The 25,921-nt window shown below is 40.3% G+C and overlaps 1 long non-coding RNA gene across 3 annotated transcripts in view; it reads right to left on the bottom strand.

Annotated features, from left to right (window-relative positions):
- Positions 1-1,922: 1,922 nt before the first annotated feature.
- LOC102727409 (uncharacterized) overlaps positions 1,923-25,921 on the bottom strand; it is a 50,895-nt gene continuing 26,896 nt past the window's right edge. Inside the window, exons 4-5 of one of the 3 annotated variants that reach the window (XR_014146467.1) lie at positions 21,322-21,433; positions 1,923-2,016 (exon numbers count right to left, since the gene is read on the bottom strand). This is a non-coding gene — a long non-coding RNA (uncharacterized LOC102727409). Of the gene's footprint in view, positions 2,017-6,569; positions 10,511-21,321; positions 21,434-22,867; positions 24,092-25,921 lie in introns of those variants that run through there. The other 2 variants (XR_004075936.2, XR_004075934.2) reach the window with 2 other exon arrangements.

Raw genomic sequence — 25,921 nt, 5'->3', positions numbered from 1 at the left:
GAAGAGATTCAAGTGCACTTTAGAGTAGTGGGCTGCCTATCAGCCCCCAAAGATATCAGGTCCTAATCCCTGGAACCCAGAGATGGTACCCTATATGGCAAAAGAGGAGTTTGCGGATGTGATTAAGTTAAGGATCTTGAGAGGAGGAGATGATGCTATATTATTCAGATGGGCTCTGAATGCTATGGCGAGTGTCCCTATAAAAGAGAGGCAGAGGGAAAGTGGACACACACATCAGAAGAGGTAATGTCAAGATGGGGCAGAGAGAGAGAGAGTTGAAGATCTAGAGTCTTGCAGCACTGAAGACTGGAGTGATGTGGTCATGAGCCCAGGAATGCTGGCAGCCACCAGAAGTTGACAAAGGCAAGGAATGGAGTCTCTCTTGGAGCCTCTAGAAGTAATGCTGCCCTGCTGACACCCAGATTTCAGCTCGGTGATACTGATTTGGGACTTCAGGCCTCCAGATCTATGAGAAAATAAGTTCTATTGTTTGAAGCCACTAAATTTGTGGGGATTAGTTATGACCGCCACAGCAAACTCATAGAGCCAGGCTCGGCAACCACGGCTCTGATCTCACTGGTCACTAGGAAAGCCGTCAAAAAAGCCAAGCTCAGTGCCACCTCTGAGCCATTCACCTGCTTCTTCTCAATCTGGAGCACATTCCTCTATAATCTTCTCTTGGCTGACCCCAAAAGTTCTTCCCTGGTCCCTGACCCAATCTACATTAGATCTGCTTGGTATTTCCTTTTAGAATTTTGTTCTCATCCTTCCTAGTGCTTATCACAATTTATCATCAGTTATTTATTTGTCTGGTTATTTATTTAGTGTCTTTCTTCCCCACTAGAATATAAACTCCCTGAGAACAAGGTTTATACCATTTTGTTCACCACTGCGTTTCCAGCACCTAGCATGGTAGCAGACACATAGTGAGTGATCAATAAAAACATTAAAGGAAATAATGAAAGAATGAATGATAGTCATAATAGGTGGGAATGAACCCCAGATAAAGAGCCAAGAGCGTCAGATCAGGATCTATCTCTTGGGAGAGAGAACGGCAAGGGCGAGGAAGGAATCTAGGGGACCCACATAAAAGGGCCACAGTCCTGACAGTCCCCCAGAATTTGTGGGAGAACTGGAATAACGAGGGAGGTTATGTGCAAGGGCTACACACATGTACACTTGATTCTTGATTTGAGCAGCCGATCACAGTTCTAGATTGCACTTGCTATGTCATGAGGATCTTGATCCAGTGCCAGGTTTGCCTAGTATGGGCTCAAGAACCGGACAGGGAAAAGAAAGCAGGTAAACCACCTTAAGACCTACAGCAAGGCATAACTGGAAAAATGTAGGCACCAACAAATACTCAAGTGAGATAAGACACATCTATCTTGTCATCCCCATGAAAATATAGGACACTGGTTGACATCCATCTCTTTCCAGGTATTTTAAGTATGCTCCCACTATCCACCTGTCTCTAAGTTAGGGGCTACCTGTTTTATAATATTTGTGTAGTATCTATTTTTTAAAAAAATCACTTGAGCAAACCCAGAGTAGTAAGTACAATCCATTGCACTGTTCCTTCCTGTTTGCTCCAACCACAGTAAACATACCCCAGAGGCAAAAGTGATTGACTACCGGATGCTGCTTTTGGGGTCAGGGACCAAGATGGTTCTCCCACCAGAACACTCCACGCCGCTCACTCACCTGGTGGAACAGCAATGGCAAGAGAAATGCCCCTTTGAAAATCTAGGAATTCCAAGATTTAGGAGAGCGATTAAGCAAAAAAGCAGAACGAAAAGCCCTACGTTCAGCCAAAAAGCTAAAATGATCAGGTAAGGGAACAAGAGGGTTGGTAAAGGAGAAATACCCAGAGGAGGATTTCAGGTAGGTTCTTTGATTGCAAGGAACAAACTCACCCACTCATACCAGGAAAAACATGATGCTTGAACCCTGCCTTTTGTTTTCCTTTGGTTTTACTCCTCCAGTTTTGACCTCAGGAACACGTTGCTTTTGTATCTGTAAATGTAAACATTTTAATCAAAGGAATACCAACACCAGTGAATTTTCATAGAGAAGCTATTTTCTAGAGCAAACTCTATTGGTTCTGGGTATCTCTGGTTTTATCAACTTCACCCTGGTATATCTAAAGGGAGGGGGTTTTATATTTATCCTGCTTGGAGTTTGCCGAGCCTCTTGAATCTATAGGTTTATGTGTTTCTCCAGTTTTGGGAAAATACTTGACAATTATCTCTTCAAATATTTCTTCCTCATTGTCGCTCTCTTACCCTCCTGGGACTCCAATTTATGTATGTGCTAAAACATTTCACTATGTCCCACCTATCTCTTCTGTTCAGTATTTTAATTTTTTTCCCCTGTCATTCAGTTTAGCTATTTTCTTTGGGCCTGACTTTGAGTATACTAATCTTGTCTTCTGCTGCATCCGGTGAGCTATTAGACTCATGCAATGAAGTCTTAATATCAGACATAATATTTTTTAGGTTATAGAACATCTGATTGATTCCTTTATATAGAGTCAAACTCTCAGTTGGTCCTCTCCCATCTTTTCACCTCTTTTGTGCATCTTTTCCTCTATTTTCTTTAGCATATTTATACCAGCTATTTTGAAGTCTTTGAGTCAGATAAACGTCTGCCTTCAGCTCAGGTCGTGATCCCAGGGTCCAGGTATCGAGCTCTGCATCAGGCTCCCTACTCACTGGGAAGTCTGCTTCTTCCTCTGCCCCTTCCCCTGCCCGTGCTCTCTCTCTCTTTCGCAAAAATAAATAAATAAAATCTTTAAATAAATAAATAAAGTCTTTGAACGAACTCCAATATCTGGATCATCTATGGGTTTACTTCTATTCCTTGCTTTTCTCTTCATTGTTAGTCCTGTTTTTCTGCTTCTTCACCTGCCTCGTAATATTTTACTGTACAGGTAACATCATGTGTAAAGAGTCTGAGAGACTGGTCTTTGTACATTCCTCTGACAGGCAGATGGGGAAAGGGACTGATCACCTCAGTCCAATGTGGAATTGAGCTGACTTGGAGCCAGATTGAAGCTTCAGTTAGAAAAAGCCCACCCCTGTTTTCAAATATCTCAAGGACAACTGTGTGTTCACTGTAGGCCCTTCCATCACAGGGGCGGGTTTCAAAGCACTTGACTGCAGTAAGACACTGCCCCCTGTTTTCCCAGCCCAGCCTCCCAGACTCTTGAGCCACCCCAGCACTCAGCAAATGTCCCCTGAGAAAACTGGCTAAGACATTTAGGGCTCTTCTAGATCCTAGCTTGTCAGCTTCCTCAGCAGGTTTGTCTTTCCCCTGCAGAGTCCCTCTGTCTAGGCCAGGCCTGACTGACCCTCAGGCTGTGACCATACGTACAGTTGTCCCCAGGAAAGAAAATGGCTAGTAATCTCAGCTAACCCGGGAAGGGAATTTCCCTCTGGGATTTTAATATATCTAATACTTTTTGCTTCTTAGTTCTCTAATGTCTTTAAAAATATAGTTTTGCAATTTATTCCATTTTTTTTTTTTAGGTGTTACAGCAGGAGCCAAGAGCCTGCCACAACATACTACTCAGAAGCAGAAGTTCCCATTAGCCCAAATTAATTCCATAAATAATTTTCTATATAGAATAGGCAAGCTTTACCAGTATTTTCCACTTCATTCTTATTTACTGACATGATTTTCATCTAGTTCAATTTTTTTCCACATACACTTAACAACCAAGATTTGATTTATTCATCTGTATTTTTGACCATATGAAATTACATCACTCACAGCGTCAGCTGTTGTGAGTTTTCACCTGCAGCCATAGCTTCTACTGTGTAATTTTACTCATTCAAGATTTGCAGATCTAAATTTAGTCAAGAACATTCCATTTTTTCAGGCAAACTTTACACTCTAATATATTCTACTAAGTACAGGTGTAGACACTAATTTTTACTTTGTATTGATTATTTTTACCAGGAATATCCATCAAAAACTCAATAAAAGACAGATGATTTGACTTAGGTCTTATTTAATCTCTGAGAAAACCCATGTGCAGTTCTCCTTAGATAGTACAGAATTTTTTTCAGCATCCTGAATTGGTCTATTGCATCTCTAACAAATGTCCCCTACAAGTCTCTAATGCTGTATAGTCATAGTGCCCCATGTTGGCAGTTCAAAGAGCAAAATGATGACATTGAAGTGGTAGGCTTGTCATGGCGAGATCAACGTGCCTTGCATCATGATTGGAACATGAAGACCCTGGGAACTAAAGCAGCTCCAAAGGCTGGGAGTTGACTCTGTCTCAACTAGTTTTGTCCTTATTTGTCTCTCTGCCTCTGCTCTTGCCTCCTCTCTGCAAAAAGCTCCCTGTGGGGGGCCTGGCTGGCTCAGTCTGCAGAGCATGTGACTTTTGATCTCGGGGTCATGAGTTCAAGCCCCACATTGGGTGTGCAGCCTACTTAAAAATTGTAAGGGGCACCTGGGTGGTTCAGTCAGTTAAGCGTCTGCGTTTGGCTCAGGGTCATGATCTCAGGGTCCTGGAATGGAGCCCCACAGTGGGCTCCCTGCTCAGCAGGGAATCTGCTTCGCCCTCTGCCCCTCCCCGCCTTGTTCTTTCTCAAATAAATTTTTAAAATCTTAAAAAAAAAAAAAACTTCCTGTGGATTCATCATGATTGTTTTACTCCCTCCTAACCTCAGATCTCCCAGAATCCCTCCCTTATGGCCATCCTGGCCCCTCTCTCTGTATCATCCCCTTTCAGCTTTAATCCCTTCCCCTTTTCCAATATAATGTCTGGGTTCAAAATCTTGAGGAAAGGAAGGTGACTAGCTCAATGTAGTCTGAAGGCCATGAGGACCCAAGTTCACGGAATCTTGCTCAGGAATCGCTCTAACTCAGTATTTTTCAGTGTGATCTGCAGATCACCTTCAGGTCCGACAATCACCCTTCCACATTCCATGGCCCTGTGTCTTTCCCCTGAGTAACAGTTCCCTCATCCAGGGCTCCCTGCAGCCCTTGCCTACCCTCTACTACAGTGAATTAAGCATCCTGGTAACGAAAAAACTCCAGTGTCAGATTAGTCTGGGTTCGAAACCCCAGTTTCATTGTCTATAAACTGATCCCAAATGAGTTCTCCAATTCTGAGTCGTACTTTTCTTATCAGTAAAAGGAAAGAGTTCTATCAACTTTACAGAAAGAAATGAAAGAATACATCTAAGGAACCTGGTATAGAAAAAGTACCCACAAATATTAGTTCCTTTCCTTCTGAGGACAAGTCTGTGAGGCCACCTTCATCAGAGAGAGGACAGCATCGTCATAGTGTGTGGCCAGAACCAAGCAAAACACATGAGACGAACCCAGGAAATAAAGGAATGGATTTGCCAGCAAGAGACAATGTTATTTTTTTTCCCTTTGCCAAGCCTGAATTTCCCAGAGATACTGCATTTCTTTGGATAACTCAGCAACCACGCAGTCCAGATATAGTCTCTCAGGCAGGCAAAATGTTTACAGTCAAAAAGCTCACTTCCACTTCAAGTTTCCAATCTCCTGCTGCTACTTTCTGCAAACTTAATTAATTAGTTGCCGCTAACATTTGTTCAACCTCATGCGGCAACGGGAGACGGAAGGAAACGGGCTCCCATAAATTAAAAACATCTCAAAATATTGTCTTCTCCCAAGAAAACAGTTTTTTTAAATTAACACTCCATTTGGATAACTTTAAGGTTTCAAAAGAAAACAAACAAGGGAGTTCCAATTCATATTGATTGCCTTTAACTATTTCCCTACCATCGATCTCCACTACCACTCTGACTATCCTAAGCATTATTGTCCCTGTAACAGATTCGCAACTGCTCCTATACCTATCTCCTTTGTAATGCTTAGGTAATTATATCACATATGGTCCTGGTGTGAAAATGTCTGCCACACACTCCATCAGTCAGCAGATTAAGAGATGCCTAAACCCTAAGTGATAATGTTGTCTTAGAAAATTAGAATCTCAAGTGCCGTATTGAAGGCAATGATGTGTAACAAGAAGGTACGGTAAATTTTTATTTTTCTTATTGATTTGGTTGTTTCACCACCAAGACATAATTACACTGGCTACGACTAAATAATAGGGAAAGTGGCTAGGAAATAGCACTGTAAGCAAATATCAACTTATCCCAACTGATTAATCCAAGGGATTCAGAGTGGGGCATTCTGATCCGTTAGCCGGGTTATCAGCTACCAGTTGAGTATTTGTAACCAGGGTGGGGAAGGTCCTCCAATGACCAATGAGTATGAAATAGCATCCCAATTACAGATCATCCACTACCTGTCATGATTTTTGTACAGTGCATCCTTATGTAAAAAAGATCGATGATATTTGCTCTGTCTACTGTGCATGATTGGTGAGGCATTCTACAGTTCCACAAAAACGTCAATTGCTGTCGTTGTTTTACTGTTGTTATGAATAACACAGTAGAAGGAGTTTTGAACCTGGAATTATGACCTGAGTCCTAATCAGAGCTCTGCTCATAAAATGATCAAGTCACCACAGGGTGGTGAACAGTGACATAGGATGAACGGTGACAACTGGAAGACCCAATATTTGGGGATGCTTCCATACATTCTGTGACATGGTCAGAATGCCCATGACTATGTGGAATTTTCACCGATGTCTTCTTAGTTTACTTTGGTGTAATCTTCATCTTTTCCTATGTGCTGATGATACTTATAAGATTCAAAAATATGTCACACAATTTGAAAATTACTGGTGAAATCATGGAAGTGGACAAGAACGAAAGGGGAAACTTAAGAATGCAGAAACTAAGCCCTGGATCACTAAATCAGTACATTTAACTTCTAAGAAATGGGAGGCTATGATTTTTGAGACATTCCTGTCAACAGTGAGGTTGACTGCAGGCACAAGAAAACACATCAAAGCTGCCATACAATAGAAAAAAACTTGATTTAATTTTGTACAAATAACACCAATAGTTAGGTAAGTAAAAAAATACCTCTGGGGCGCCTGGGTGGCTCAGTCATTGGGCGTCTGCCTTCGGCTCAGGTCATGATCCCAGGGTCCTGGGATCGAGCCCTGCATCAGGCTCCCTGCTCAAGGGAGAGCCTGCTTTTCCCTTTCACACTCCCCCTGCTTGTGTTCCCTCTCTCGCTGTGTCTCTGTCAAATAAATAAAAATAAAATCTAAAAAAAAAACCCTCCATTTGTGTGTAACTACAATAGGCATGGTAATTAGCATCATATTTAACATATCAGATTATTTTTATTGTAATTTTTATTTGTTTTTGCTCAGTTTAAACAATGTGTATGTATGAATGCTCAAATAGAGAGAGAGAGAGAGATAGCAAATCTCTCTCTTAATACCTATCTATCTATCTATCATCTATCTATCTATCTATGTAAGATAGATATTGCAGATTCGGTTCCAGACCACTGCAATAAAGCAAATATCACAATAAAGCCAAGTTGAATTAATTTTTTTGTTTTCCCAGTGCATATAAAAGTTAGGTTTGCACTACATTCTAATCTATTAAGTGTATAATAGTGTTATGTCTAAAAAAAACTCCAATGTACATCCCTTTAAAAATACTTTACTGCTCAACAATACTGTTATGTGAGCTATAGCAAGTTGTAATCTTGCTGCTGGTGGGCGGTCCTGCCTCAGTGTTGATGGTTGCTGACAGCTGCCTGCTACAGGTCTCAGTGGCCGTGGCAGTTTCTTCAAACAAGACAACAGTGGAGCTTGCTGCACTGACCGACCCTGCCTTTCATGAATGATTTCTCCGTCGCATGTGATGCTGCTTGACAGCATTTTACCCATAGTAGAACTTCTTTCAAAATTGGAGTCAATCCTCTCCAACCTTGCTGCTGCTTTATCGACTGAGTTTAGGCAATATTCTAAATCCTTGGTTGTCATTTCAACAATCTTCACAGCATCTTCACCAGGAGTAGATTCCATCAAGAAACGATTTTCTTTGCTCCTCCATGAAAACCAACTCTTCATCCACTAAAGGTTGATCACGAGAAAGGCAGCAATTCAGTCCCATCTTCAGGCTCCACTTCTGATTCTAGTTCTCTGGCTATTTCCACCACATCTGCAGTCCCTTCCTCCACTGAGGTCTTGAACCCCTCAAAGTCATCCATGACGGTTGGAATCAACCTCTTCCAAACTCCTGTTCATGTTGATATCCCCTGAACCATGAATGTTCTTAATGGCATCTAGAATGGTGAATCCTTTCCAGAACTTTTTCATCTGTGTGTGTGTGTGTGTATATTTCTGATATTTAATATTTTTTAAATTTTTTATCTGAGTATAGTTGACATACAACGTTACATTGATTTTAGATGTAAACATAGTGATTCAGCATCTCTGTATGTTATGCTGTGCTCACCACAAGTGTAGCTGAACTATCACAGTATCATCAACTATATTCCCTATACCATGTTTTTATTCCCATGATTATTTATTCCACAACTGGAGGCCCGTATCTCCTACTCCCCTCCAACCATCACCTCATACCTGCCAGAATGGCTAAAATCAAAAAGACAAAAAATAACAAGTGTTGGCGAGGATGTGGAGAAAAAAGGACCCTCATGCCCTGTTGGTGGCAACGTAAATTGGTGCAGCCACTGACTGTGGAAAACAGTATGGAAGATGCCTCTAAAACTTAAAAATAAAAATACCATATGATCCAGTAATTACAGAAGGGTTTCAATTTACTTTGTCCAGATCCATCAGAGGAATCACTATTTATGGAAGCTCGAGCCTTACAAAATGTATTTCTTTAATAATAAGACTTGAAAGTCCAAATAACTCCTTGATCCATGGGCTGCAGCAGGGATATTGTGTTAGCAGGCGGAAAAACAACATTGAGCTCATTGTCCATCTCCATTGTAGCTCTTGGGCGGGCAGGTGCATTGTCAATGAGCAGTAATATTTTAAAAGGAATCTTTTTTTCTGAGCAGTGAGTCTCAACAATGAGCTTAAAATATCCAGGAAACCATGTTGTAAACAGATACGCTGTCATCCAGGAGTTGTTGTTTTATTTCCAGAGCATGGGCAGAGTTGGTTTAGCATCATTCTTTAAGGGCCCCGGGAGTTTTAGAATGTTAAATAAGCACTGGCTTTAAGAGATAGTCACCGGCTGCATTATCTCCTAACAAGAGGGTCAGCCTGTCCTTTGAAGCTTTGAAACCAGGCCCTGACTTCTCCTCTCTAGCTATGAAAGCCCTAGATAGCATCTTCTTCCAGTATAAGGCTGTTTCCTCTACATTGAAAAGCTGTTGTTTAGTGTAGCCTCCTTCAGGAATTCTCTTAGCTAGATTTTCTGGATGACTAGTTGCAGCTTCTCCATCAGCACTTGCCACTTCACCTTGCACTATTATGTTACGGAGATGGTTTCTCTCCTTAAACCTCATGAACCAACCTCTGCTAGCCTCAGACTTTTCTTCTGCAGCTTCCTCACCTCTCTCAGCCTGCATAGAACTGAAGAGAGTTGGGGCCTGGACAGGACTTTGGCTTAGGGGAATATTGTAGCTGGTTTGATCTTCATTCCAGACCACTAGAACTTTCTCCATATCAGCAATAAGGGTGTTTTCCCTTTCTTCTCATTCGTGAGTTCACTGGAGCAGCACTTTTAATTTCCTCCAAGAACTTGTCCTTCACATTCACAACTGGGCTAACTAGCTCAAGAGCCCTAGCTTTTGGCCTGTCTTAGCTTTGGACATGCCTTCCTCTGAGCTTAATCATTTCTAGCTTTTGATTTAAGATGAGAGACATGTTACTCTCCCTTTCACTTAAGCACTTAGAGGCCATTGTAGGGTTATTAATTGGCCTAATTCCAACATTGCTGTGTCCCAGGGAATAAGGAGGCCTGAGGGAAGGAGAGAGAGATGGGGAACAGCCAATTGGTGGAGCATTCAGAAGACACACACATTTATCAATTAAGTTCACTGTCTTACATGGGTGTGTTTCCTGGTGTCCCAAAACACTTACAATAGTAACATCAAAGATCACTGACCATAAATCACCATCTCAAATACAATAATAATGAACAATTTTGAACTATTGCAGGAATTGCCAAAATGTGACACAGAGACAGGAAGTGAACAAGTGTTGTTGGAAAAATGATGCTGATAGACCTGCTTGGCACAGGGTTGTTACAAACCTTCAATTTGTAAAAAATGCAATATCTGTGAAGCACAACAAAATGAAAAATGCCTGTGTGTATGTATGCATATACACACATGCACATATATAATATATATTGATATATATTTTTATTATTTTTTATTATATTTTGTATTATTCAAATACAGATATAGACATATAGCTTAATCTCTGTCTCTCTCCATTCATGTGTGTGTATGTGTGTATCCAAACAAGAATTTATATAGAGGGATAGAGACAGAATGAAAGAGACCAAGACAGAGCACAGAAAATTAGTTGCCTGTGAGTTGTCAATCGCCCTTCTGTTCATTAAAACAACCCAGATTTTGTTGGAGAAAGCAGTATGTCCACCTAAAAAAAAAAAAACAACAACAATATTTGCAGCATTCCTTGCAAACAAGAATGGCTATATATCTAACTGCTGACCAGCAAAATGTAAGCAGTGCTGTGGCATGTAGTGTCCGGAGAAGCACATTAAAAGTAGGGCTGATCAGGTTGGAAAGCCCATTTGCTCCTTGCTTTTCCCTTCTGCCTGCCTGCAGCATCGACGCTTTGCTTGAAAAGGATCAGCCAGCTTGTGATTCTGAAGTGACAAATCCATGCTAAGGATGGCTAAGTGGAGAAGTAGGAGGAGGCTGGGCCTCTGCTTTTTTCAAGATTTGCCAAGTCAGCTTAGGATTAGCTGCCTTCATACTTCTCATATATGAGCAAAGTCAAACTCCTAATTTTTTTAAAGCCACTGTTTGGGAGCTTCTGTTCTCAGCAGTACAACATAATTCCTAACTGATGCAGGAGGAACAGCGATCCTTACCCTCGAGGCCTTTATAGTTTTACCGACAAAACAAGACAGGTATTCATGTTTGACCTGATTAAACAAGAACATAGACATGTATATGATCACGTGCTTTACAAACAGTGCATGCTGTAAATGCTACAGGGGGTTGACAAAGAGAAATAAGAGTGTGCACTGGAGTTCTTGAAAAACATCTTCACATGGAAAGGACCTGAGCTGGCCCTGATGCAGAGAGATGTTGATAATTCGACATTTGGGCAATGGGTCCCAGGCACGAAGAATAGCAAGAACTGAAACACAAAGACCAAAAAGCAAGTGGAGTTTGCTAACTAACTGGACCAGGAGGGGAGGTGCAGACTGTGGAGTAGCTGAAGATGAATTTGAATAAGTTGGATGGGGCTAGATGACAGCAGCCTTGAAAATCGGGCTGGGGAGTTAGGGTTTACAGGCAGTATGTAGCTCTTCATCATCAATTCTTCATGTCTTCTCCTGGACCCTTGGCTAGTTACTACTCCCACGTTTATAATGGCCTATAGGATGGTTCTACCGGACATCCCAATTGATCCCATTGACAACCTGTCTAAAAATAGCAGTCATCATTTTCCTTCATCAAGAGATCAGTGGTGTTATCAATTATCCAGCCTTCTAGAGTAGAAATTGTGGGGGGTTTTCTTTAACTATATAGATAGTCAATATAGAAAGTCAATGCCGCCTTTTCCCATCCTTCCCTCCTTCAAAATGTCTCTTGAGTTGATTTCTCTCTATCCATTTTCACCATTACTATTTGGAGTTTTCTTGTAACCCTCTCTCACAAGAGTCCCCTAACAAATCTCCCTCCTGACAGCCTGTCCCTGCTATAGTCATCCTATAAATGCCAGAAGAATCTTCCTAAATTACTATTCAAATCACATTACCCCACCCCCATCTCATACTTCAAAACCTAAATGCCTCTGCTGAGCTTTCAAAAACTTTCATATTATGTCTACTGAACTGATCTACCTTATTTCTCACTACACAGGAACCAGGAACCAGTGCTGAAGTCTTCTGCACCTGCTCAAAGGGCCTACTCATTCATTCCTAGCCCCCAGTCACTTAAAATGTCCAGTTTTCCTATTTGGTTATCTAAACACTATTCATCCTTAAGATTCAGCAAACTAACCTCTTCCTCAAAGGTTATTCAATCTACATGGATCTCTTTTCTGGACCCCCACCCGCTTTACAGTTTATATCACAAAACGTGTTATTTCTAATTGTTCATGTATTTCAGGTCTATCAGCCAGGTAGATTGTAAAAGAAGGTAAGATCTGTGGAAAGTCGCCATCAACTCTTAGGGTGGAGGGACGTTCGTAACGGATCCTCAGCGCTCCCCCTATAGAAGTCTTCAGTCGCTGCCAGAGCAAATCCAATTCTACACTCTTCGAAAGAATAGACCTTCAACAAATATCTATTCAATTAATGATTTATGAAACTTTTTTGATACTGTGTTAGGTCAATAAAAACCTGTTAATCATTTGATGATAATTACTGATTAAGGTTTGCAATGATGACACCACGAACGTATGCTTTACGGAGATTAATCATTCTTGTTGTCCATATCCATGAATGTTGACTCTGCCATGAGAGTTTTAGATCTATTAAGCCAATATAGTTTACATTAATTAAAAAAACTAAAATAAGTTCCATTGTTATGTAGAATTTATTCTGGTTTAATGACCACTGATTATAGTTTGGTTAATCCCCATTCATAGACAAATTTACCTTGAATTGCTGGACAATTAAATATACCATTGTTCAAAAGGCAGTAATTATTTCTAGCTGAAAATTGAGAGGTATGGAACTGAACCAGCCATCCAAAATTCCTAATGAATTCTGAAAACCTGTATCATCCTTTTTCATTTACCAGATCCACTTGGTATTATTGTAGTTTTCCCTTTTGATTCAAAGGAAACTATTCCACTAGTAGACACAAAGAGAGTACCTATTTAAAGGTGAATTTGAGCAAAGAGAATTATATCCTTAAAGAAGCAATTCATTATCTTCTTATAAATAATTGACACCTCTGCTAATTTCTCAAAAACAGGAAAACTGAACACTCAATCAATAAACATATATCCTTAAAAATGTATTGTTACTAAATCAACTACATTACTTTGTTTTAACAGGTCATATGATACATCAGAAAAAAATTCTAGATAATGTGTTTTTAAAATTTTCCTTTTATCTTGACATCACTAAATGGGAGTATTCACCATTAAGTTCTTTAATGACAATATCCTTTCTCTTACAAATGGCTTTGAAGTCTTCTACCGCCTATTGCAAGTATGTGGATACTTCCCCAGCAAGGGTGGGCAGGAAGCCAATACAAGCCACCAGGTGCCAATATTACACCTGACAAATTAAGCCACACGACTGGAAAAGGGTGGGTCCATCCTCCTGTTAGAGGTTCATTTCCTCTCATTTTCCCATGAACAGGAAGTCATTGGAATGGGGAAAAAAGCTTTCCTTAAAGACCCAGATGGCCAAAGGTCTGAACTTGTTAACTCCTTGCTAACAAACAACTTGGAAGCAAGTTCAAGCTGATTACAAGACTTTATTTACATTGACTTGTTCAACACTGCTGATAGCCTGGGTTCCAGGGTGTTGTGATTTAGTTAACACTCTGGGTGTTCCTGGGGCAGATGGGGAGTGTCCCTGGATGTCATATAGAATAATCACAGCTGACGGAGGAGGCAGTTCTACCTCAGCCCTTGCACAAAACCCAAGAACCTAAAGATTGAAGGGGTCCTGACAAGATCCTACCACAGCCATGGGTTAGGGCCAGAGCTCTCTTTCAATGACCCAATTCAACAGGATTGATTTGAAGAATGTAATCAGAGCTGACTGAAACTCCATAAAATGCTGCACTATATTAATATAATACTCAATTCAATTATACCCCTGAACTAATGACTTGTAACTGTCTCCTAAAGATCAGTTATTCAGCTTGATGAGTGTTAAATAAAGCATAATAAAAGGAACGTTTTCCAGCCGAAAAGTAATCCAAAGATTACAGATGTATACTTATACTCATTTAGTGCTATTCCAAGAGATAGCTACCATAGAAGATAATGTGTATTTGTAATGCATAAATAATTAATTACTAACAAATTCTAGTTAGGTTTGTTTTTTTAAAAAGTATTATGAAAGTGACATAATATAATGTAGAGTGTTCCACAACTTGCTTCTTTCACCTAGCAACATATTCCTGACATCTGTCCTTAACGGTCTATATGGTATATTCATTCATTTTAGCTGATGTATCAAATCAGTTCCCTTAGTTTTTTGCCAATCTGATAGGTAAAAAAAAATGGCAGCTCATGTCCTTTTATTGTACATTCTTTTTTTACAACTAATGAGGGTGAACATATTTTTCAACCATTTGCAATTTCTCCTGAGAACTGCTTATTTTATATCTTTTGCCATTTTCAAGTACGTTATTTATTTTTCTCATTAACTTGGGAGCACTCTTTAAATAATGGACAGTAACACCCTTTATTCTGTAATGTATGATTCAAGTATTTTGTCCCAATCTGTCATTTCTCTTTTAACTTTATGATGTTTTTTGATAAAGTCAACTCTGTCAGGTTTTCCTTAATGGCTCCTAGATTTCCCATCTTGTTTACAAAGAATTTCTAACCCAAGATGATTTTTAAAAAAAGGTTCATTCATGTTTTCTACCAACACTTACATAGATTTGATTTTTATGTTCAGAGCTTTATTCCATCTGGAATTTACTTTTGTGTATAGTAGGAGTCCAGATGGAGAGCCAGTTGTCCCAAGGCCATTTACTGAGCAGTCCGCTCTTCAGCCACCGATTCAAAATGCCCCCATATTATCTGTTAAATTCTCCTATATTCCTAGGTTTGTTTCTGGACTGTAATCTTATTATTTGATTTCCCTATCACCACACTTGTGCATTGACTGTATCACAATTGTATACTGCTTACGATGAATAGTTCCTTTTGACCACCACTACGAGGGCAAGTCCTCACTCATTTAAATTTTTTGTTTGTTTGTTTGTTTTTTGTGGCTATAGTCAAGTGTTGCTCCTCCAGATGAACTTTAGAATAGACTGCTCAAGTTCCATTACTGGGATTGCATTGCAATTTATATTAAAAAACTTGAATGAAATTTTACCATCTTAAATGCATCTGATTTAAAGCACAATGTTTCATAAGATAAAATACTTTACAATACCTTTAAAAGTTAAACTAGCATAATGAGTAGGATATTTCGTCATTACTCTTGTTATATCAAGACTTTCAGGGGATAAATGGAAATACTTTCTTTTCACTGGCTGCTCAGCCAACCAAACAGTAGTTACTCTGTGCCAGGATACGATAGTATATGCTACGAGCACATAGAAATAATATGTAGCATGGCCCCTGTCCCTGAAAATCTACAACCCAGTTAACCAGATAAGACATATATCCATATACATATAAGGCATATTGATCGGCACAACATACATATTGATATAAGTTAGCTTATATTAAGAATCAAATGAATTACTATAGAAAATAAGATTACCAACAGTTCAAAGGCAGGAGAGTCACAGTAGGGAAAGCCTAGAGGCTCACTCTCTCTCTCATCTTATGGAAGAGAACATTAAGGCCCACTCAAGCTAAATCATTGAGCTAAGTAGCAACGGAAAACATCAGGTTTGCTGATTCCCCTTCCAGTGACCTTCCCACTGCATCAGGCTTTTACACATTTCTTTTGTTGACCATTTTAGAATGAACTAGAAATCCATATCAGTGAAGCAGCAGAGTCTTTTTAGAAAACTCACATTGATAACTGTGTCAATACTCACAAACTAGTTTCCCCAAATCAGTTAAAAAGGAAAAGGTTGCATTCATACAACTCTATTATAGGGATGTCTTTTGATGTGTATGACATCAAATAACAGATATTAATGATGTTTCACTTTTCAACCAGTGGTTTTGACATTAGAGCACATAGCCTGTGACTAGGTAATAAAACGCAAGGATTTTTTTTTTTTTTTTGCCCCTTTAGGCACAATTCATCCCCTTGTCATATTTTAAAGCCCTCAGGTAACAAACCCTAAGACCTACAGGAATCTTTACACCTGTAGAGAAGAGATTTCTAAAACTCAACATCAAATCCACTTTTGATTTTTCCCTTGAGTTTGTTTCTGTCAATGTTAGGCAGGTAACACATTTCAGCTTTTAAGCTGTGAAGTGATCTTTTTTTTAGAAAAAAAAAATCGCATTCACAGCTTTAATCTTGTATTTCCATGCGTATTGAGTTAAATGTTGTAAAACTATCAATTCTGTCAAAACCTAGCAAAGAGAAAACAGGACACCATGCAATCTTAATGTCCAAACTGACTAGTGATTATCAGAAATTAAATGTGCAGGAATTCCAAATCTTTTTTGATCTGAGATGTCTAGATAACTTTTGTTTTTCCATAATTGTATGAGGTTTCTACATAGTATTTAAGAATCAATTATATTGCAATTGATGTAATTAACTCTAATAATCCATTAGAAGTCAGTAGGAGGGCTATTCAAGTCAATAGAAAAGAAGGAGTATATTATGAAGGTGTTATTAACCTATACAGAATTTTACTAGACATTTTCTTTTCTTACATAATAAATACACAGTGGTTAGGAAGGCTGTCATTATAATTTAATGTGAACAATAGCCCATCACTTCTTTTCCTATGCAAACCTTAACTAATTCCATGTACCATGCACCAGTAAAATGAAACCTTTTCTAATCAGGGTACAGTCATATCAATCATCTATTACTCCATGATTAAAGAAGAGGTCCTTACCCAGCTAAGCGGGAGAGAATTGGGTGCTTAGCAGAAGTTTCAGACCCACCTTTTCTTTTAGTTGACAAGTCTCCATGTATGGTATAACTAATCAAAGAGTAAACAGCCATCCAGAAAGTTTTGTTCAGAATACTCTGGCAACCATTAAATCGTCACTGAAGCACGGCTACCCGCTACCTAGAACTTTGGAGCATTCGGAAACTTTTGAATTAAGTGAGATGAGACATACTCACCTTCATGGCATTCTGCATATCCATACCACTTCCTCATCGTCTTGCTTGGCCCTAGCAGTGAACCTCACAGATACTTAAGAAAGCCAACCTCAGTGGAGCTGGCCTCATCATCCCGGGGACTCCAGGTCACAGAGCAAGGCCAAGGGGCTCAACCTGCTTCCCACCCTTTCTCCATCCCTGGCTAAATGAAGTCAGGAGAATACATTCTAATCACAGGTCAACAACCAGGCTGTCCTCTCTGGAACAACCTTCATCTCTCACTAGGTCCCCGTTCTGCTTTTCCAATTTGACACTGACCAAAAATGTAACACCGTAACATCTGCATGAAAGGACACTTCCTTATTATTCTTCGCCACTGCCCCTACTATGGACTTCATTAGGAAAACACACAGTGTTGGCTTCTCCTGGCTTCCCATATATATCACCATAGCCGTCCCCAGCTATGTGGGTATAAGCCCACATGTTGTGGGCGAAAGAGCATGGTACCTGGAATCACAAGACTGGGGATGAACCCAGGTTTTGCCAGGAACTGCAGATGTGATCCAAAGACTATCACTCTTCTGTCTCCTCATCTGTAAAGTGAATGGAACCGGGATCCCCACCATAGGGCTCTTATTAAATTAGCCCCATTGCATGAGGATTAAATGAGACCAACATGGGGAAAAAAGCTTGGGAGTCAGAAAACATCACACAAATCTGAGACTGTGCTTATGGCATTGTTCAGTCACCAAGAACTCTCGAAGCGATGGAGGAAAGGGATAAAACAATAATCCTCAAACTTTAGTGCACATGAGCTTCATCTCGAGACGTATTTCAAAGTACGCATGCCTGTTTCCCTGGTGATTCAGATTTGAACTATAGGCCGAGAGGCACCAGAATAGGCAGTTGGCTGAAAATGGCTTCCCATTCATTCATCAGATATTTTAAGCACCAGGAAGTCTTAGAGGATACAAATAATGACAAGATAGAGCTTAATGGGGAGCGACACCAGATCTACATGTAGAAAGAAGACAACCATCCAGAAATAGATAAAATAGAAGGCTCTGTGTGTCACAGTAGAAAAGACAGCAAGTAGGTGACACCTCTTTGAGTTTCTCCCTCAAGCCCTGATATACATAAATCTGTATTCCCCGGAAGGAAATTCTGGTTCGCTCTGACTCCTCAAGTAAGCACGGCTGGCGCCCTGTGTCCCCTCCTGCATGAAACTTACCTCCAGGACCCAGAGTCAACGTGAGTCATTGGGTCTCGGCCAGGAACCAAGCAGAGAGTGTGGGTCCCATCCCCTCTTCTGGAAAAGCCAGGCCTCGCGATAGAGTGGCATCTCTGACTCAAAGGGTTCATCTCAGAGATGGAACAAAGAACCCTTTTCACTCTGGAGAGCTCCTGATTTATGTGGTCCAGGCAAAGATGGAAGAAATCCACCAGAGGCATGGGCAGCCACAGTGACTAGAATGAGACTTCCCCCTCTGAAGGTTTCACTTTGAATCTCCTCCCTAAGGCCAGTCCCGGAGAGAGAATTTGGACACAGCAAAGCAGTGGCTTCAAAGTCACAGCAACTTTCCACATGCCTGGGAGGAGATGGAGAATGTCACCTTCCTTTTTTCTGAAACTCCCATCGTCCCTTTGTATAGGTCGCAAGACCACAGAGCAAAGAGGCCTGGTCCCGGAGTCAGGAGACCGGGGTTGTCATCCTGCCCCTGTCAGTGACGAGCTAGGGAACAATCTCCCTTTTCTTTGGCCACATCCTTTTCCAAAGAGAAAAAATCAGGATCCTGACACCTACGTGAGCTACTTCACAGGGCGAACGTGGGGGCTAGATGAAAAACTTCTTTGAAAAGTAAAAAGTGCCACTGAACTGTACGACATTAATATTCAAGCCCCCAAGGGAAATTGTCTGAATTACCCAATTTGGTTATGAATGTTGTCCCCCCAGTTCACTCAAGTTTTCTCTGTTGTCCTGCTTTGAATGTCTGATAAGTCGCCACCAGTGATTGCTTTGCAGATACAGACTTGCAAGACTCGCTTGCAGGTGCCACTGAATGCCCTCCGACTCTCGCAGGTGCGCTCCCCCCTCTCTCCAGGCCTCCAGAAGCTAGAAATGCTCCTGCTCGGCACAGTGCTCGCCCACCCCACTACACAGACCCGGAGGTACCCAAGAACATCTGACCCCTGTTGCATTCATGTGACACCTTTGTTCAGTGCTACATTCACTTGAGAGGGGAAAAAAATACCTCAACCAGGAAATAAATCTTTTACAGCTATTTCATCCTCCCCTCACGTGGCGCTGGAATATCACTTTAAAGAACATTCTTGTGGCCTTTCCAGTTCTTTTCCTTTAGGTCTGCAAACAGGAGTAACCAACGCGTCCAAGGGGAAACTACTCCCCAGCAGAGCAGTTCTTCAAAGGGGACTTCTTCGGGCAGGAAAAGGGAATGTCTGATACCATAGCTGAATAAACAGACTCATCAAGCCCAGTGCCAGATTGGAAAACCAGGCCCTCTGAGCATGCAGCCCGCCAGCCGTGCACCTCAGACGCGCTCAGGCTCGGGCTTTCTCATCCCTGTCCTTCTCAGTCCTTCTGGCTCTCTCTTCTTTTTCCCTCTTCCATTCTGTCATCTTCTTCAACAAATGCCGTAATATTCTTGGGTTTCTAAGTATTGTTTGTATTATTATTCATTGACCGATCTAATGGGCTCTGCAGGTTCCAAAGCCCATTTTTGAATCACAGACCTTTCCAGCATCTCTACTCCTGCAGCTCACATTACCTCAGTGTACCTCTATTCCCACAGTCACCAACGCGCCTCAGAAAGTAGCTCCTCTTAAAGACAGAGCAGACAATTCACACGCAATGTTGTAAGCCCCGGATGGATGGCTGACAAAATCCTAGAGCTTGATGGACCCTCCGAAGGTCATTATTTTCAGGGGGGCGGGGGGAAAACCGACAGATTTACAGACTCAGAAAGAGAATTGTCTACTCTGGGCTTTGAAAGAGTCCAGAAACTACCAACCCATTTACAACTCAGCTCAGTGTCTCAGTCTACAGGAGTACTTCCAAATGTCTAAGCTAAATTTATACCATAATTAGTTTTTCCATGTGAATAGCTGGTCATGAGTGAAATTCCAAACCACAGGTCACAAAGGGCTTAGGTTTAGAAATTGGAATTTGTCTTTTCCATACTGGAAAATTATGGGGTTTTTCTTTTTAAACAATAATAGCCATAAACTTATGGTTATTCAGATAATCTGGACACTAACTAGTTTTAACTACCTGTATATTCATACATACTCACATGGACAGAGACAATTCTGGGTGGATTTCATGCAACACATTATCAAATCAATTAGGACTTCTTCAGCCATCCAAAAATTAGGCAGTCTCTCACACTGATTGGTTTGTTCTTCATGTTTAAACTCTTTCTTAAACATTTCCTTGAGAAAGTAATTCTTGGATGATAAACATACTTGGGGAAAGTTTATAAAATTGTCCAGTCCCTAAGTTTAAAATCAGAGGTCAACTCTTTAATTTACTTAGGTTCTATCCATAACTGGCTTCTGGCTCATTCCTTATCACAACTTGTGACTGTCCCATATAAAATGCCTCTCTAATTGGCTTTATAAACTTCAGGTTTGCACAAAAGCAACAACAAAAAAGAGTCAAAATAAAGAGAAATGGCTCAGTCAATACCTGGTCAATAAGGACCTCTGAGACCCAAAGCATTATTCTTTTTTTTTTCCCTGATAGTAAGCTCCTAACCTCAACCATTCAGTTACTTCCCACTGTCCCATCAACATTTATGCATTGGAAGTTATCTTCTAAAGGACTAGCTGAGCCCCACACTATATGTTTGACCAGTCTGAATACTTGTAATTACTTTGGAGTCATCACAAAACAATCCAATGGTCCTTGATGTCATTACTCACCACCAACAGAAAAGTCCAGAGTAGCCATGAATTGGCAAACTTATTTTAGTATTTGCCAAGAGCTATGTGGTGTCTACTTGAGGAGAAGGAGAAAAAAATTCTAATTACTCTGATGCTATCTGAGAAGCAACACCTGGGTATTCAGAAATAATCTCATCAACAGATATTTCATATGCTTTTTGCATAGACACCACATTCAACGTCCTATCAAACTAAGAGCAATAAAAGTCAGTGACTATTTTTAACCAGTAGGAGTCTAAAATGCACCTTCTGTCCATTTGACACACAGATTATGTTCTCGGTTGCGCAATCATTGGCGCAAACATCCCCTTAGACAGGCTGAAGGGACAAGGTGGGAGACATTCGTTTCAGTTACCTTTGCCCGGGCTTTATTTGTTCTGCAGATAATAAACTTTGGACTTCTTTACCCAACCAGTCATCTTGCACAAATAGTAAACTCTCTCAAAACTTTCTGTTCCCATGAGACCCTTGAGAAAACAAAATAGGAAAAAAAAAAAAAAGCATGATGAAAATCTACTTTCTTTGGTCAACATCCTAAAATTGAGCAATTTCTTGACATCTTAAAAGGGACTGTCTGGCGTCAGGTTGAGAGTTAGTAAACTCCCTATTGATCAAATAACTGAAATCAGTAATAAGTGCAGTCAGGATTCTGAGGTTGCAAACTTGTTCTGTAACTATTTCCTGTTCTTCCATGCAGCATCATGAAAGCCTTACCCACATTTACCCTGTGTAAGGAGTACTTGCTAAACTTCTAGATCACACAGTTCTAGCAGCAAAAATATTTGAGGTATATACAATTTGTGTGTTTTCCCTTATAAATTACATGTGTATTACTGTACTGTGTGCATCAAAAATACATACACCCTGGGGCACCTGGCAGGCTCAGCTGATAGGACATGCAACTCTCAATCTTAGGGTCATGAGTTCAAGCTCCACGTTGGGCCTTGAGCTTACTTAAAGATATATGTATATCTCCAAAAAAAATCTTTACCTAAGATGAAATTTTAAAATAAAATAAACAGAAGATTTAATATCTTCTTTCTGCACCTCAAGAGATCATTTGGGATTCTCCATGAGGTATCAATATTCTACTTCTGAACACACTGCTTTAAGAATGCAGTGACCTACCACTGTCCCAAATTCAATCACCACCTTGCCCTTATCAAAACCTGTTCTTAAAAAAAGGATCTGCCATCAGTCATTACCATCTTATGGGAATGAGGACCCATCATTATATTAATGCTTCCAGCAGGATTTGCATTTTAAGCATATGCTTAATTAGGAGAAGAAAGCTTTATTTCATGTTAATGTAATATCAGGAATGTCAAAATAATTTATGATATTTGAAGTATAGAAAACATTTCCTGGTGGCCCCCAAATCGAACAAGTTGGGATGCCCCTTACCTAGCAGATAGGCCGTGGCAGCACCAGACTTTATATATAAAAAGGGTTTAGGGACCACAAATTAGTTAGAAAAGCCAAGAGTGAGGATGACACATGCTAGGAGATTTTTCCTGAGGCCAAGCCCAAGTTTCTACTTAAACTGTATGTCATTTAGGGAGTCAGAGCAGGGAGCTAGCTAGACATTATAGAGGAAGAGTATAAGTCCTCCAAGTCATGCTCATGGCCCCCTCAGGACCAATTTTAAAAAACCTTGATAAACTCCCACTTAAGCTGACATGGAACGTCAAAGGCTTGGTAGCCTCACGTTGAAGAGGAAAACTTCCACAATTCAAGAAAAAAAAAAATCACTTTTGCCACAAACAATCAATCACGGGTACTGACGTAGCTGAAGTACTTATGTTTACATGAATTCATGAAAAGAATTTTCCCAGAGAAAAGATGAGCAATCATTTAGGTTATGTTCATCTTTGTGAATATGTAGTTGGAGTGCTTTAAAAATCAGAGTAATCCACTAGACATGTGTATTGATCCAATTCATCAGGTAATTACAAAATAGGCTGCTTGATTTTAACAAAAGGAAAGTGGAGCATGGAGCGTGTGGATTAGCATGCCGGGAGATGTCTCTTGTGTGTGTATGGAGACACACACAACACAGATGTGTGTGCATACAGATGTATGTATTTGCGTGGATAGGGAAGCTCCTGCCATTCAGTTTAACAACTGATAAAAAGGTAGGCAAATCAGGTGCCCATGAAAAGTTATGAAGTGGTATATCTATCAGCAGCCACAAACAGCAACATAACCCAAAACACTTCAAATAAGTATGCACTGGCCAAATGAAGAGAAGGATATAATTAAAATTTATTATGAATTTCCAGAGAAGGAGGGACAGGCATTTCATACAGATAAATAAATTGGCATGAGAAATGGAAAGAAGTTTAACTTAGCAAATGATACCCAGGGGACACAAGATTCACTAGTGTGAGAAAAGTATCCATGCTCATGAAGTATGAATTACAAAGTTAAAGTTAATGGAGGAGTCTTGTCATATGACAACTAAGCCAAATTCAGTTTTGCTCGAAACACCTATGTAATTAAGGCAAAGTGTGTGTTATTTTTATTGTTGCTGTTTTACTTAAAATATCCCCTATAATGTCTTTCATGCTACGTGAGAAAACATAGATGCACAGACATAAGAAAGCACAATATGATACCAGCTTCATGGCAGGGAACTTGACAAGCGCGTGCAGGAATTCTGCCTGCTCTGGGACCTTTTCAGGCTTTGACCTTTGTTTCTGAAATGTCAAGGGATCTCTTGTGTCATCACGAGCCCCCTCCCCCAGCCCCTCGGAGCTGTTACCACGAAATGGACGTGAACTATGCCAAAAACGATAAGACCTGAGGATTGCTGAACACCACCAATTCTTCTGTCAACATTCCTGTCCTGAAATCTCCTTTTACTTAACAAACCTAGATCACCTTCCTTTAATGACATGAGAGAGAAGAAAACTGAGGCAAATAGTCACTTATCTCTCTCCAAAAGGTAATTTTCAAGAGGGAAATGGAAAGATACCACGTGTCTAGTTCCTCCTGCGTTTTCTGGGTTCCACATGTTGCGTTGTAACTGTCCCAAGTCGCTCCGCCTGTTCATGATCAAACTGCCAAAAGGAATGGAAGCTCACCGGGAGCAAAATCCGGCTTTTCAGTGTCTTCTATATTCCCTATCACAAGTTTAAAAAGTTAGTTTCAGCCTCCACGCACAGCAGAAACTCAACGTGTTAAGCAACAGACGATATCTTAGTTTTGCTCAGATGTTTCAAAGAATGCATGAATCGATCAGCTCATCAAATGGATCACCAAGCTCTGGATCAGATAATCACAAATTTCATTCGCTTTGATTATTGAGGAAGTCAAAATGACAGACCCCAAATTATCCTACTACTGCTTACCAGTTTAATAGCCACCTACACTGGGTATTGAGATTTACCGCTCAGCAGTGGATTGTGGAAACTGTCAAATCAAACTAAAGTTAAGATGGATTTTAATCTCCACAAGGGCAGAGACTGTGTCTGTTTAGTCCAACACATTTCCCCAGTACCTATCACAGTGCCTGCCACATGGTAGGTACTTCCGGTAGCTTGTCATTAAGATGACCACCATCATTTCTTTTCTTCCTCAAATGCACAAACCATTCCCCTCCTGTGAGATGGACTCTATTTCTCCAACTCCTGGAATCTGGGTTGGCTGGTGACTGCTTTGACAAACAAAACACAGAAGAAGTGACCTGCATGACTTCTAAGGCTAGGTCTTAAGAGGCTTTGCCACTTGTATGTGGGTTTTAGAGCACTTGTGCTGGAGGAAGCTGGTCACAAGGTAAGAAGACTGATTACCAAGAGACCAGCAGGCTCTGAGGAAGCCCAAGGTAACTATGTGGAGAGAAAAAGATTCCTGACTAGCCCCATGTCCGACATATGAATCAGGAAACCTTTAGCTGGCTCCAGCGTCAACTACCATCAGACTGCAACCATATGAGGGACACCAAGTAAGAACTGTGCAGCAGAACCCATTGACCTTAAGAACCAAGAGTGATAATAATAAATCGTTGCATTAAGTCACTAGGTTTTGGAGTAGATTATTACACAGCAACAGATAACTGGAATAGTGTTCAATGCTTATTGAATAATTTATAAAAGCAGCCACTTAGAATAAAGGGTTCCCAAATGAACCCAATGAAATCCATTAAATAAATTATTAAGGTGATGTCAACAATGGTAAAGACTATCAGAAAATTGGACAACTCTGTGGATAATTAAGGCCAAGAGGAAATCTGCTACAGAGTAGAGAAAGTAATTTTTTTCTGAGAGTGGAATTTTCCAGATTCACTAACCATCTTGACTGCATTCATTAGATGATTGCTCAATGCTCTACTTCCCTTTACACAAAATAAACTCATGATTGTGTTCCATCCATGATTCTAGGTGCAAAGTAGGAGAAAATATATTTACCAAGAAGGAACATGGATAACCAAGGGAAATAGATTTTGTGGAGCCTGGTTTTTCTATGAAGACTCTAACTCTTCTCTCTATTCTTTTAATTTTGTAAAATAGACTTTGGTCTAGGTACACTGTGTAAAACAACTAAATATAGCCAGAGATCAGGGTGGGTGGGAATGGAAAAGAGAGGCTAAATACTGGGCACTAGCAGCTGATACATCATCACATCCCCCATAATTGTGTTATTATGCACACAATACTTCAGCTGGATATGGTTACCACTTTATAATGATAAAAAGATTAATTAGTGACATGATCCATATCTTTCATTTCTTTGATGGTTGTAAATAAGTCTGAGTCATTCTACTATTATTTTTACCATAGGCACAATAGTCTTACCCTTTTTTGATGAGGAAAATAAATATCAAGAGGATGTCTTTAATCTTCTACAGGGTTTTAACTTTGTGCCTTTCTAGATGAGACCACACCAGGGTCTGGCCCTCCTTTTCCTGCATGTCCTTTTCTTATTGCTGAACAGGTCCTTTCTAACACCCAAGT

The sequence above is a fragment of the Leptonychotes weddellii genome, chromosome 6 (assembly GCF_054177405.1).
Source record: "Leptonychotes weddellii isolate Sample4059 chromosome 6, ASM5417740v2, whole genome shotgun sequence".
Taxonomy (NCBI): Eukaryota; Metazoa; Chordata; class Mammalia; order Carnivora; family Phocidae; genus Leptonychotes; species Leptonychotes weddellii.
Note: the sequence above shows the minus strand (reverse complement) of the source record. Positions and strands in the feature narration are given on the sequence as shown.